Here is a 14069-nt window from a genome sequence, read left to right as displayed (position 1 = left end):
TTATGCCAGTACCAGGCTGTTTTGATTACAGTGGCCTTGTAATACAGTTTGGTATCAGGTGTTGTGATCCCTTCTACTTTGCTTTTCTTTCTGAAAATTGCAGCAGCTATTCAGGGTCATTTATGGTTCCATATAAATTTTTGAAATGTTTGTTCTATGTCTGTGAAATATGCCATTGGTACTTTAATAGGTATTGCATTGAATCTGTAAATTGCTTTTGGTAGTATGGCCATTTTGATGATATTAATTCTTCCAATCCATGAACACGGTATATGTTTCCATTTGTTTGTGTCTTCCTTGATTTCTTTCTTTAGTGTTGTGTAGTTTTCTGTATACAGGTCTTTTACTTCCTTGGTTAGATTTATTCCTAGGTATTTTATTTTTCTTTTTGCTATATCAAATGGGATTTTTTTGTGATTTCTGTTTCTGCTGTTTCATTGTTGGTATACAAAAATGCCTTTGATTTCTGGATATTGACTTTGTATCCTGCAGTTTTGTCAAATTCATTTATTAGGTCAAGCAGTTTTTTGGCAGAGTCTATAGTATTTTCTAGGTATACTATCATGTCACCTGCAAACACTGACAGTTTTTTTTCCTCCTTTCCTATTTGGATGCCTTTTATTTCCTTGTCTTGTCTGATCGCTGTGGCTAAAATTTCCAGTACTATATTGAATAGAAGTGGTGAAGGTGGACAGCCTTGTCCTGTTCACGATCTTAGTGGAAAAGATTTTAATTTTTGCCCATTGAGTATAATGTTGGCTGTAGGTTTCTCATATATGGCCTTTATTATGTTGAGGAATGCTCCCTGTATTCCCACTTTACTGAGTGTTTTTATCATAAATGGGTGCTGTACCTTATCAAATGCTTTTTCTGCATCTATTGATATGATTATGTGGTTTTTGTCTTTGCTTTTGTTTATGTGATGTATTGCATTTACTGATTTGCGAATATTGTACCATCCTTGCATACCTGGAATGAATCCCACTTGGTCATGGTGTATGATCTTCTTAATGTACTGTTGGATGCAGTTTGCCAATATTTTGTTGAGGATTTTAGCATCTGTGTTCATCAGCGATACTGGCCTGAAGTTTTCTTTCTTTGTTGTGTCTTTATCTGGTTTGGGGATTAGGATGATGCTGGCTTCATAAAAAGAGTTTGGGAGTCTGCCATCATTCTGGATTTTTTGAAATAGTCTGTGAAGGATAGGGTTAGCTCTTCCTTAAATGCTTTGTAGAATTCTTCTGTGAAACCATGTGGACCCAGACTTTTGTGTGCTAGGAGTTTTTTGAATACTGCTTCAATGTCATCTGCTGTTATTGGTCTGGTCAGGCTTTCTGCTTCTTTTTTATTGAGTTTTGGAAGATTATATTTTTCTAGAAATTTGTCCATTTCACCTAGGTTTTCAAATTTCTTGGCATACAGTTCTTCATAGTAATTTATTACAATCCTTTGTATTTCTGTGGTGTCAGTTGTAATCTTTCCTCTTTCATTTCTGATTGTGTTTATTTGGGTTTTCTCTCTCTTTTTTCTTGTTGAGCCTGCTTAAAGGTTTGTTGATTTTGTTTATCTGTTCAGGGAACCAGCTCCTGGATTCATTGATCCTTGGAATTGTGCTTTAGTCTCTATGTCATTTAATTCTGCTCTGATCTTGGTTATTTCCTTCCTTCTGTTTGCTCTGGGGTATCTTTGTTGTTTTTCCTCAAGTTTTTGTAGACGTAGGGTTAGGTTGTTTGTTTGAAATGTTTTTATCTTTTTTAGGTATTCCTGTATCGCTGTGAACTTCCCTCTCAGGACTGCCCTGGCTGTGTCCCATAAATTTTGGGCTGTGAGTTCATTTTAGTTTGTTTCCAAAAACTTTTTGATTTCTTCCCTAATATCATTCTTGACCCATTCATTGTTTAATAGCACGCTATTCAATTTCCATGATTTTGAATGTTTCGGGTTTCTTCCATTGGGGTTGGTTTCCAGTTTCAGTCCCTGTGGTCAGAGAAAATCCTTGGTATAATTTCAATTTTCATAAATTTGTTGAGTCTTGCTTTGTGTCCTATCATGTGGTCTATCTTTGAACATGTTTCATGTGCATTTGAAAAGAATGTGTATTTTGCTTCTTTGGGATGAATGGCTATATATATATATCAGTTAAGTCCATTTTCTCTAGGGCATTGTTAAATCCCACAATATCGTTGTTGATATTTTGTTTGGAAGATCTGTCCATTTTTGACAGTGAGGTGTTAGAATTCCCTGCTATAAATGTGTTGCTGTCAATATGTTTCTTGAAGTCCTCTAAGATTTTCTTTATGTACTTGGGTGCTCCTAAGTTAGGTGCATATATATTTACAATGTTTATGTCTTCTTGGTGGATTCTTCCCTTGAGTATTATGAAATGACCTTCTGGGTCTTTTTTTATGTCCTTTTAAAAGTCTATTTTGTCTGATATGAGTATGGCTATCCTGGGTTTTTTTCCTGTCCATTTGCTTGGAAAATTTGTTCTTCACTTTTAGTCTGTGTAGATCTTTTGTCCTGAGGTGGGTCTCTTGTAGGCAACATATGAGTTGGTCATGCTTTCTTATCCATTCAGCTATTCTATGTCTTTTGATTGGAGCATTTAATCTATTTACGTTTAAGGTCATTAGTAAAAAAAAAAAAGGTCATTACTGATAGGTACTTATTCATTGCCATTTTTGTACCTGTGTTCCTCTCTCCCTCTATCTCTTTTCCTTCCTTTCCTTAAAGCAGGCCATTTAGCATTTCTTGCAGAGCTGGTTGGTGGAGGTGTATTCTTTTAGACTTCTTTTTTTCTGGGAAGCTCCTTATTTGGCCTTCTATCTTTATTGAGAGCCTTGCTGGGTAAAGTAGACTTGGTTGCAGACCTCTGGTTCTCATTACTTGGAATATTTCTCACCAATCTCTTCTGGCATGGAGTGTTTCCATTGAGAAGTCAGCTGTTAGCCTCATTGGGGCTCCCTTGTATGTTACTTCCTGTTTTTCCCTTGCTGCTTTTAAGATTCTCTCTGTCTTAAAATTTTGCCATTTTAATTATGATATGTCTTGAAGTGACCCTCTTTGGGTTCCTCTTGATTGGAATTCTCTGCGTTTCCTGGATTTGTGTGACTTTTTCTCTCATCAAATTAGGGAAGTTTTCCATCATTACTTTTTCAAACAGGTTTTCTATCCCTTGCTCTTCTTCTTCTCCTTCTGATATCCCTATTATACGGATATTATTATGTTTCATATTGTCTTGCATTTTTCTTAATCACTCTTCATTCTTTCTGAGCTTCTTTCCCTTTTCTTGCTCTTTCTGGGTGTTTTCTTCTACTTTGTCCTCCACCTTGTTGATCTGATCTTCTGCTTCACCAATCCTGCTTTTCAGTCCTTCTACTGTGTCCTCCAGTTCAGAAATTGTATTCTTCATTTCCTCTTGGCCCTTGTTGATAGTTTCTATTTCCTTTTTCATGTTGATATAGTTTTCAGTGAGTTCATTGTAACTTCCCTGTAGTTTCTGGTAGTTCGTTGTGAGCTCATTTAGTTTCCTGACAATCATTGCTTTGAACTCAATATCTGATAGTTGAGTTGCCTCTATTTCATTTAGCATTCTTTCTGCGGCTTCCTCCTTTCCTTTCATTTGGGGATTGTTTCTTTGTCTTCTCATTGTTTGTGTGACTCTTTTTGTTAGCCTCAGCTTCTTAAATTGATCTGTTCTGGCTCCCTGGGTTTGTGGTGTGAAATTCTGTGGTAGAATACCAGTGAGTTTCAGTGGTGCAGTTTCCCTGATCTCCCGAGCTCACTGGTCTTGGGCTGTTATTCAAGTTTTCTCTGTGTTTGTCTTTGGGTTTTGATTGTTGTTGGGTTTTTATTTGGTGGTTCCTTCCCACCGGCTGGTTAAATGTGGGTCACTTTTTCTACCACGTCTTGTATTTTGTTGTGCTGGTGAGGGCATGTTGTGTTGAAGCTGGTTCTTCCATGTGTATAAGGTTTTGAGGTTTCTCTCTTGCTCTTGTTCAGTTGTTTGTATTAGGTACTGTCTCTACTGTTTAGTTGTATTTCCAGATAGGTCCTGGGTTGAGCTTTGTGTGGTTTCCACTCCCTCCTTCACCTTCTTCTGTTGTTATCTGTTAGTGGTTCCTTTGTTGTTGGGTTTCCTCTTCCAGTGGGTATCCTGGTGTTCACTGCTTCCACCTACTCTTTTTTGTGATCAGTTGGAGGGGGAAGGCAAAATGGTTTAAGACAGCAAGATAGTATTCTATGATATTTACAGTAGCAGCCAGTAGAGAAGAGATAGGATATCCTTTGACTATGTATAGTGTTAACTGTGATCTTCCACCCAGCTAGCTGGTTTTTGGAAAGGATGGAAAGAAGATAAAACTCTTGTTGGGGAAGGAAGGATTGTGAGTTGGATCTAGAAAGCAGTGAGGTTGTGGGAGGTCAGATTCTGAGGTAAGGTGAGACTAAAGGATAGTAAATAGGTGTAGTGTGTGAGAGAATAGAGTTAACCCCTACAGGAATAGAGTTCAGGAAACTTTGAAATGGGCTAAGATCTGGGAGGAGTGTTGTGAAGTATTTACAATTGCATGGAACAGCAATTATTTACAATAATATTAGAGCAACAATCATATGGCAGGATCTATGAGATCTAGGTAACAAGAATAGGGAGTACAGAACCTTGAGTAATGTGCTAATGGGACACAGGTGAGTTAAAGGATAATAAATTAGCAATACACTATGAAAGAGAGATCAGGGGAAACCTGTCAGGTAGCCTAGCAAAGCAGACTATACAAAAAGAAGAGGGTTATCAAAATACTATTAAAAAAGATGCAATCCTGGAAAAATAATAATAATATAAATATGCAATAACTTACAGGTTCTCTGTAATAGCAGAGTGAAATTTGTCTCACTATCTCAGCTGTTGTGATGCCCCTTCTTTGGGTTCCACTCTGGTCTTTTCACTGATCCAGGATTTTGTCTCACTTGTACGTATTAAAGAAAAAAAGGCAGATGAAGGAAGGAAGAAGAGATAAAATTGGGGGAAAGAAAGGAGGAAGGAATAAAATAAGAAAGCAGGAAAGAGAGGAAAAAGAAATTAAAAGAGCATAAAAATAATAAAAATTAAAAAATTAAGAATTGTTAAAAAAATAGAATAAAATGAAAAAGTCCATTGGATTCAAAGTGGCCAAACCGTTTTTTTTTGGTCTTGCTGGCTGAGGCATGCTGAGGGGTGATTGGTATGGCTTTTCTTCCTCCGTCAGCAGCTTGCACTGTCTGGGAATCTATCTTGGCTCCTTGGCCCTGTGCCCTAGGTGTGGGAATCAGGCCTTTCCCCTGGGTTACTGCTGTAGACGGGGTGCAGGGGGATGCTTTCCCGCAAGCGCCTGTGCACCCTCGGCCACACTGCCTCACTCTTCCTGGTGCTATGGGGGTGCGCAGGGTCCTCCACAGAAGCATACTTTCTGTGCAACCTCAGATTGCTGCCCAGCTGGGTGGCAGGGAGGGCGGAGCGATTGATCGCTTTAGGAGAATTCCCCAAACAGTGTCTGTCTTTTCACTCCTTCCTCTTAAGAAATTCCTCCTATTCAAGCCTGCTGCTCCATACCATGGCCTGGCTTCACCTGCAACCTAACTCTCCAGCCAGACCAGTGACTGTGGGTATCAGGGCCCGCAGCGTGACCCAACCCCGCCAGTGTCCACAGCCCTTGTATGTTTGCTAGCAACTGGGTTCCTCCCAGTGCCTCTCAGACCTTGTTTGGTTGGGGAGGGAGCAGTTGTCCTGGCTCTCTCCCAAGGACTCTATGGCAAACCCAGCAGCAGGCACTGGGTCTGGGGCTGCAGCCCCTGGACTCCGCTCTGGTCCCTGGGACCCTACTATGTTGCAGCACTCCTCTCAGGGTCTGGTTTTTTGGTTCCGCCACAATCCTTGATCCCCTATTTTCACATATGCTGAAGTATGTTGGTTGCTTGCTCCTCTGCTCCGTAGATCAGCCAGGATTTTCTCCCGTGTGCAGAGGTAAGCTGAATCTGCTCCCTCCTACTCTGACGCCATCTTCCTTCCCCTCCAATATGGACATTTTGATGATGTAATTTTTCCAATCCAAGAACATGGGGTGTGCTTCCATTTATTTGTGTCTTCCTTAATTTCTTTCTTCAGTGTTGTGCAGTTTTCTGAGCACAGGTCTTTTACCTCCTTGGTTAGGTTTAATCCTGGGTACTTTATTTTATGTGTTGGTATAGCAAATGAGATTTTTTTTCCTGATTTCTGTTCCTGATATTTCACTGTTGGTCAACAAAAATGCCTTTGATTTCTTTTTTTAAAGATTTTATTCATTTACTTTTATTTTTTTAATATAGTTTTGTAACTGGAAAAGACACCACCATTCAGGCTGCCTGTCACTAGCAAATCCAATAAGCAATGACAGTGATTGAATCTTTTATAGGTGCTTTATTCAGATGGCCGGTGATCTGAGAAGATGGAGGGTTCATACCCTAACAAACCATCTTCCCCTTCCTTTCCTGGCCAGATCATTTATAAGGGGGTTGGGGAAGACAAAAAAAGAAGTCAGTGAGAGAGAGTCCTTGAAGTTCCCAGCTGCAGCACTTCTATCCTGGTAATTAGCTGTCTCCAAGTGGGAGGGGTAGTTGCCTGCTCTTCCTGATATGGATGTCTCCAGGCGGTAATCTCTAGCCAGCACCCCAGGAAGTCAGCCGCTTTTTCTCAGGCATCAGATGGGCCTTATCTGTAGTTTCTGAAACAAAGAGCTTAACATACACATTACTTGCTAGATTTATGGCTATTTACCTTAAGCTAAAATTTTCCAAGTCTTAAGCCCCCTATCAGTTTACTGATTATGCTAATTACAGTTGTCCCATTTTCCCCCCTTCACTCCCCTTCATCCTGCAGGATTCCTGGTGGGGTCTGCCAGCCACTACCTGCTAGCTGCTGCTTTGTGCAGCCGGGGGGCCTCCAGCCATCACTTCTTTTTTTTTTTGCCACAACCCCTCTCTGCCTGGCCAATTGACTTCGCCCCTCCTACCAGTCTGGGTGAATGTGTCCACTTGAACTCCTTGGTTGTCAGACTTCCAAACAGTTTAATTTTCTGTCAGTAGTGGATGTTATTTTGTTTCTAAATTTTTGTTGTCCTTATTTTGGTTGTGCAAGGAGGCACAGTGTGTCTGCCTACGCCTCCATCTTGGCCGGAAGTCCCTGATTTCTGAATATTGTCTTTGTGTCCCACTGTTTTGCTAAATTCATTTATTAGTTCAGGTAGTTTTTTGGTGGAGTCTATAAGTTTTCCTATGTATAGTATCATGTCATCTGTAAATACTGACAGATTTACTTCCTGCTTTTCAATACAGATGACTTTTATTTCTTTTTATTTTCTGATTGTTCTGGCTATGACTTCCAATACTATGTTGAGTAGAAGTGGTGAAAGCAGTCATCTTTGTCTTGTTCTTAGTTGGATAACTTATAGTTTTCGCCTATTGAGTATGATATTGGCTGTAGATTTCTTATATATAGTCTTTATCATATTTGAGGTATGCTTCCTCCAGTCCCACTTTGCTGAGTGTTTTATCATAAATGGGTGCTGAACCTTATCAAATGCTTTTTCTTCATCTATTGATATAATCATATGATTTTTGTCTTCCCTTTTATTTATGTGTATATCGTGTTTATTGATTCGTGAATATTGAAACATCCTTGCATCCCTGGGATGAATCCCACTTGATTGTGATGATGTATCTATTTAATGTATTACTGGATGTGGTTTGCCAATATTTTGTTGAGGATTTTAGCATCTATGTTTATCAGAGATATTGACCTGTAGTTTCCTTTGTTGTGCCTTTATCTGGTTTTGGCATTAGGATGATGCTGACTTCATATAAAGCATTTGGGAGTGTTCTTTGTTCTTGGATTTTTTTGGAGTAGTCTGTGAAGAATAGGGGTTAGTTGTTTCTTAAACATTTTGTGAAATTCTCCTGTGAAATTGTCTTGTCCACGGCTTTTGTGTGCCAGGAGTTTTTTTTATTACTACTTTGATTTCATCAGTGGTTATCTGTCTGTACAGGCTTTCTGCTTCCTCTTTATTTAGTTTTGGAAGATCATATTTTTCTGGAAATTTGTCCATTTCACACAAGTTTTCAAATTTCTTGGCATATAGTTCTTTGTAGTAATTTCTTACAATCCTTTGTATTTTGTGGTATCAGTTGTAATCTCTTCTCTTTCATTTCTGATTTTATTTATTTGGATCCACTCTCTTTTTTTCTTGATGAGTCTGCTTAAAGGCTTGTCAATTTTCTTTGTCTTTTCAAGGAAACTGTTCCTGGATTTATTGATCCTTTGGATTGTTCTTTTAGCCTCTGTGTTGGTTAATTTGCTCTGATCTTGGTTATTTTCTTCCTTCTACTCACTCTGGACTTTGTTTGTTGTTGTTATTCCAGTTCTTGTAGGTGTAGCATTAAGTTGTTTATTTGAAATGTTTCTATCTTTTTAAGGTAGGCCTATATCACTATGAACTTGCCTTTCGAGACTGCCTTTGCCGTGTCCCATAAGTTTTGGACTGTTGTGTGTTTATTTTCAATTCTTTCCAGAATGTTTTTGATTTCTTCCTTGATCTCACTGTTAGCCCATTCATCAATTAAAAGCATGGTATTCCATTTCCACAAGTATGAGTGTTTTTGAGTTTTTCCTTGTGGTTGGTTTCCAGTTTCAGGCCCTTGTGGTCAGAGAAAATGCTTGATGTGATTTTTATTTTCTTGAATTTTGAGGCTTTTGTGTCCTGTTATGTGGTCTATCTTTGAAAATGTTCTATGTGCAAAAAAATGTGTATTTTGCTAATTTGGAATGAAAGGTTCAATAACTATCAGATCTATTTGTACTAGTGCATTGTTCAGAGCCCTTATATCCATGATGATATTTTGTTTGGAAGATCTATGCAGTTTTAACAGTGTGGTGTTAAAGCCTCTAATTATCAGTTTATTGCTGTCTATAGTTTTCTTGAAGTCCTCCAAGTTTTTCTTGTATATTTGGGCATTGCTATGTCTTGTGCATATATGTTTACAATAGTTATGTCTTATTATTGGATTCCTCCCTTCAGTATTATGAAGTGTCTTTCTGTGTCTCCTGTTATGGCCTTTGTTTTCAAGTGTATTTTATTTTGTATAAGTATTGCTCCAGCAGACTTTTTTACCCTGCCCATTTGCTTGGAATATTTTTCCAACCCCTTGCTTTCAGACTGTAGTTCTTTTTTTCTGAGGTGGGTCTCTTCTAGGCAGCATTTGTGCTCATCATGTTTCCTTATCCATTCACTTACCCTATGTGTTTTGATTCAACATTTAATCTATTTACATTTAAGGTTATTTTTCATAGATACTTATTCATTTTTTCCCCTTTGTACCTGTGTTCCTCTCTCTCTCTTGCTGTTTTTCTTCCTCTTCTTTCATCACTCCCTTTAGCATATCTTGCAGTGCTCATTTAGTGGAGGTATATACTTTGAGTCTACTTTTGTCTGGAAAACTTCTTATTTTGCTTTCCATTTTCATTGAGAGCCTTGCTGGGTAAAGTAATCTTGGTTTGAGGCCTCTGCTTTTTATTACTTGGAGCATTTCTTGCCATTCTCTTCCGGCTTGTGTTTCTATTGAAAAAACAGCTGGTAGCCTTATCGGAGCTCCCTTGTGTTACTTCTTGTTTCTCCCTTGCTGCTTTTAAGGTTCTCTCTTTGTTTTTAAAACTTGGCATTTTAATTATGACATTTCTTGGAGTGGGTATCTTTGTAGTCATCTTAATTGGGACCCACTGTACTTCTTGAAATTGTGTGGCAATTCTCTTCTCCAGGTTTGAGAAGTTTTCTGTTATTTTTTCAAACAAGGTTTCTGCTCCTTGCTCCTTTTCTTTTCCTTCTGTTATTCCTATGATTTGAATGTCATTGTGTTTTATGTTGTCTTGTAGTTCCCTTAAGCTATCCTCATATTTCCTGAGGGTTTTTTTTGTTTTGTTTTATTTTGTTTTGGTGCAGCTGCTCTACTTGGGCATATCTTTCTACCTTGACTTCTAGATCACTATTTTGGTTCTTTGCTTCATCCAGACTGCTTGTAATTCCTTGTAGTGTATTATTTCAGAAATTGTATTCTTCATTTCTTCCTGATTCTTGTTTATAGTTTCTATTTTCTTTTTCATACTGGTGTAGTTCTCAGTTAGTTCCTTGTAGTTGTCTGTGAGTTCCTTGATCATCCTTGTAACTATCCTTTTGAATTCTATATCTGATAGTTTGCTTGCCTCCATTTCATTTAGCCCTTGTACTGGGAAGGCTTCAATTCTTTTTGATTGCAGGGTCTTTCTCTTCTCCCTATTTTAGGTTACTCTTTTTGCTGCTTCTGTGATTCCTGATGCTCTGCTTTGTCAGCTGTCTTCATAGGGTGAGCTTCTGTGGTAGGATTTTTGTGGCACTCAGTGGTGCAGTCTCTGGTCTTTTTGTCTGGATGCTCTAGGGTTCTCTTTCTTATGTTTGTATGAACTCTCTTGTACTTGGGTTTTATCTGTTGGTGGCTCCTTTGTTGGTGGGTTCTTGCCTCCAGTGAATTTAATATAAATGTAAGTAATCATAAATCATGGTCACAAGTACATATAAAACTGGATAAACACTATGTAGGAGAAGTGCTTGGCAATACATGATCAAATCATTACAGCATTCTACCTCTGAAGGAACAGTAGGAGCCACATACACAAAGTAGAAAGATAGATCCAACAGGGAAAAGCAAGTGCAAATATATGGGAGGTGGGCGTAGAAAGTATAGTGAATATGAATAACTGAAAAATTTCAACTGACTACAGAGGAGAGCAAAATCCAAGTAGAACTGTAGTTAAGGGTTAGATAGTACAGGGTGTTGTATAAAATGCTAAAAATGCGCTCTTCTCTTAATAGAAATTGGAAGGCACTGAAGGTTTTAAATATGTATGTGAGTGTGTAGGGGACAAGCTCACTGTATTTTTAAGTAATTTTAACTTTAACTAAGATGGATGTGGACAGATCAATTAGGAGGATGTTGCAGGAGTTTGGAAAGAGATGATGGTTGCTTGGACTACAGTGGTGGCAGTGAAGATTGAAAATAGTGGGTGAATTTAAAAGGTAAAATCAGCAGGACTTGATGATGGCTTTTATATATAAAATGAACATTTCAAGGGTGGCACCAAGTTTCCTAATTTGTAGAACTGGATAGACAGTTGTGCTATTCATTGAGTTAGAGCACACTGAAAAAGAACCAAGTTGACAGTAGAAAGGTCATATATTCTATTTTGGGTATGTTCTATGTGAATTAATTTGGAAACATTCAAGAATATTTGTCAAAGTTTTAAAAGTTGAATGGCTTTAGACATGTACTATCTACCCATATTTTGTATGGGGATAAATAAAATGATCTTTATGGGTTTCTTCTAATTCTTAGGTTCTGAATTCTCATCCAGACTCCATTACCAATAAACTATATGGTCTTTGGTAAGACGTTAACCTTTCTTGAAACTTAGCTTTCTCAACTGCAACATAAGTAGTTTGAGTAGTGTGATCTACAAAAATAAGGTACCTGAATTCTCTAAAGTACTTTGATTTTATAAAAGTTGATAAGTCAAGGACAGGCGCCAACTTTCATAGTTTTATATTCCAATCACATAATTCTACCTCCTCCTATTTCTTAAATAAATAACACAGTGTTAACTGCTACTTTAAATTAGGAACAGAGTAACAACTAGAATATGCCAAATAGATATGTTAAAATCAATTAATTGACTAATAAAAATCAAGTACATGGGTATGTGCATCAAATTTTTTTTAAAGATTTTATTTATTTTATTTTATTTATTTATTTTTAGAGAGGGAAAGGAGGGGGAGAGAGAGAGAGAGAGAGAAACATTAATGTGCGGTTGCTGGGGGTTCTGGCCTGCAACCCAGGAATGTACCCTGGCTGGGAATTGAACCTGGGACACTTTGGTTCCCAGCCCACGCTCAATCCACTTAGCTACGCCAGCCAGGGCTCAAATTTTTGAAGACTAAAGTTGTCTGCCTTTTTGTTATTTTTCTTTAACAACCAATCTATTCAATTTTACTTCTTTTATTTCAAATTGCTAACATCTATTATTATTGCTGTTAATGTATCTATAGTTTTGTTTAATTACTCTAAATAACTTGAGGAAACTAATAATAAAAGACATCTCAGAGAAATACAGTTGCTAAAATGAAAGTAAATATGTGTATTAAATGTGAAGGAAAGGGTAGCAAAAATATTCTCAAACTGTCCCCTAAGTTAATATAATTACTGAGTGAGCATGAGGCTTAAGTGAACTTCTTGGCAAACAAAACAGAGAGATACATGAATATTTATATAATATTCATAGTCTGAAATATGTCTGCACTCAGGAACAACTTTTCTCCTCTGGACTACATTCTAAAAGGAATTACATTAAGTCCTCATTTAATAACGTTGATACAGTCTGTGACTTTGAGCAAAATGATGTATAATGAAACCAATTTCACTATTGGCTAATTGATACAAACAAGAGTTAAGTTTCTACTGCAACAATGTTAAAATGAAAAAAAAAACGTAATTCAAGAACCTGCTGTAATTACATAGAAACAGACTGGGAACATTGAAAAATAACATAGTATTTTTCTGTCTTTCTTGTAAATAAGACTACCCAAACTCTAGAAAACAGTGAGGATGTAGCAGATAATAGAAAGGGAATGACCATTATTGGTACACACAGGTCACTTTTACTAGGTGTTTTATATTTGTTACATTTTATTTTCATCAATTTCTCATGAATTGGTAATTAAATAGCAGAATACAGGGATTTGTAGAGATTAAATGTCCATAGCTTGTGTTTTAGGTATTTGCGATCTTTGGTGTGTAAAGCATTAAGTTTAAGAATGTTGGTTCAAGACACTTCTCCAAGGAGGACATATAGAGGGCCTAGAGACATATGGAAGGATGCTCAACAACACTAGCCATCAGAGATGCAAATTAAAACCACAATGAGATACCACTTCACACCAGTGAGAATGATCATCATAAACAAATCAACAAACAATAAGTGCTGGCGGTGTTGTGGAGAAAAGGGAACGCTAGTGCACTGTTGGTGGGAATGCAGACTGGTGTAGCCTCTGTGGAAAACAGTATGGAATTTCCTTAAGAAACTAAAAATGGAATTGCCTTTTCACCCAGCAATTCCACTGCTGGGTTTATACCCTAAGAAGCCTGAAGCAGCAATTCAAAAGAACCTATGCACCCCAATGTTCATAGTGGTGCTATTTACAATAGCCAAGTCCTGGAAACAGTCTAAGTGCCCACCAGTAAATGAGTGTATCAAAAAACGGTGATACATTTACACAATGGAATACTACACAGCAGAAAGAAAGGAGCTCCTACCTTTTGCAACAGAATTTTTAAAACATGCAGTACCTGACTATTAGTCAGGAGCACTACCCTCTATTCCCTTAGGTTGTCAAAGTAAGACGTGACAACAGCCATTGCAACAATAGCCATTCTCTGGTAATTAATAAAAATTATACCTATTTTTGTCAGATAGGCAAAAATTATAACATATAATATGGAATATATTTTTGTGTGTGCTACAGAATTTTGGTGGTTTATATGTGCCATGAGATAAAAAAAGGCTGAAAAAATCACTGCTGTAGGTTAAAGACAGGTTTGTGATCAGTTAAGAAAATTCCTATTCCATTTATTGATTGCCCAGTTCCCAATTTTAGCCTTTCATTCTGAGGAGGTACACATTTTTTGCCTGGAGTATTTTGGCCTTTAAGTGCCCTTTCTGGTTAATGTCAGAGGTCATCTAGGAAACCTGAGAATTACCTAATTCTGAACTTTATTTTTAACACATGGAGATTTAAGATTGCTTCAGTGACATCATCAAGTACCTTGTTAAGTAGGAAAGGTTTCCCTCTAATCTTTTTTTTTTTATTCTTTTTGCCCCTCTCCAGAAACCTAACTTAAAACACTTAACCCAGATTATGGGAATTATTCCCATCAATTTTCTTCTGCTACATTTTAGAAAGCAAAACTTATTCAAGGTGGAT

The sequence above is a fragment of the Phyllostomus discolor genome, chromosome X (assembly GCF_004126475.2).
Source record: "Phyllostomus discolor isolate MPI-MPIP mPhyDis1 chromosome X, mPhyDis1.pri.v3, whole genome shotgun sequence".
Taxonomy (NCBI): domain Eukaryota; kingdom Metazoa; phylum Chordata; class Mammalia; order Chiroptera; family Phyllostomidae; genus Phyllostomus; species Phyllostomus discolor.
The sequence above is the reverse complement of the archived record's forward strand: the minus strand, read 5'-3'. Positions refer to the sequence as shown.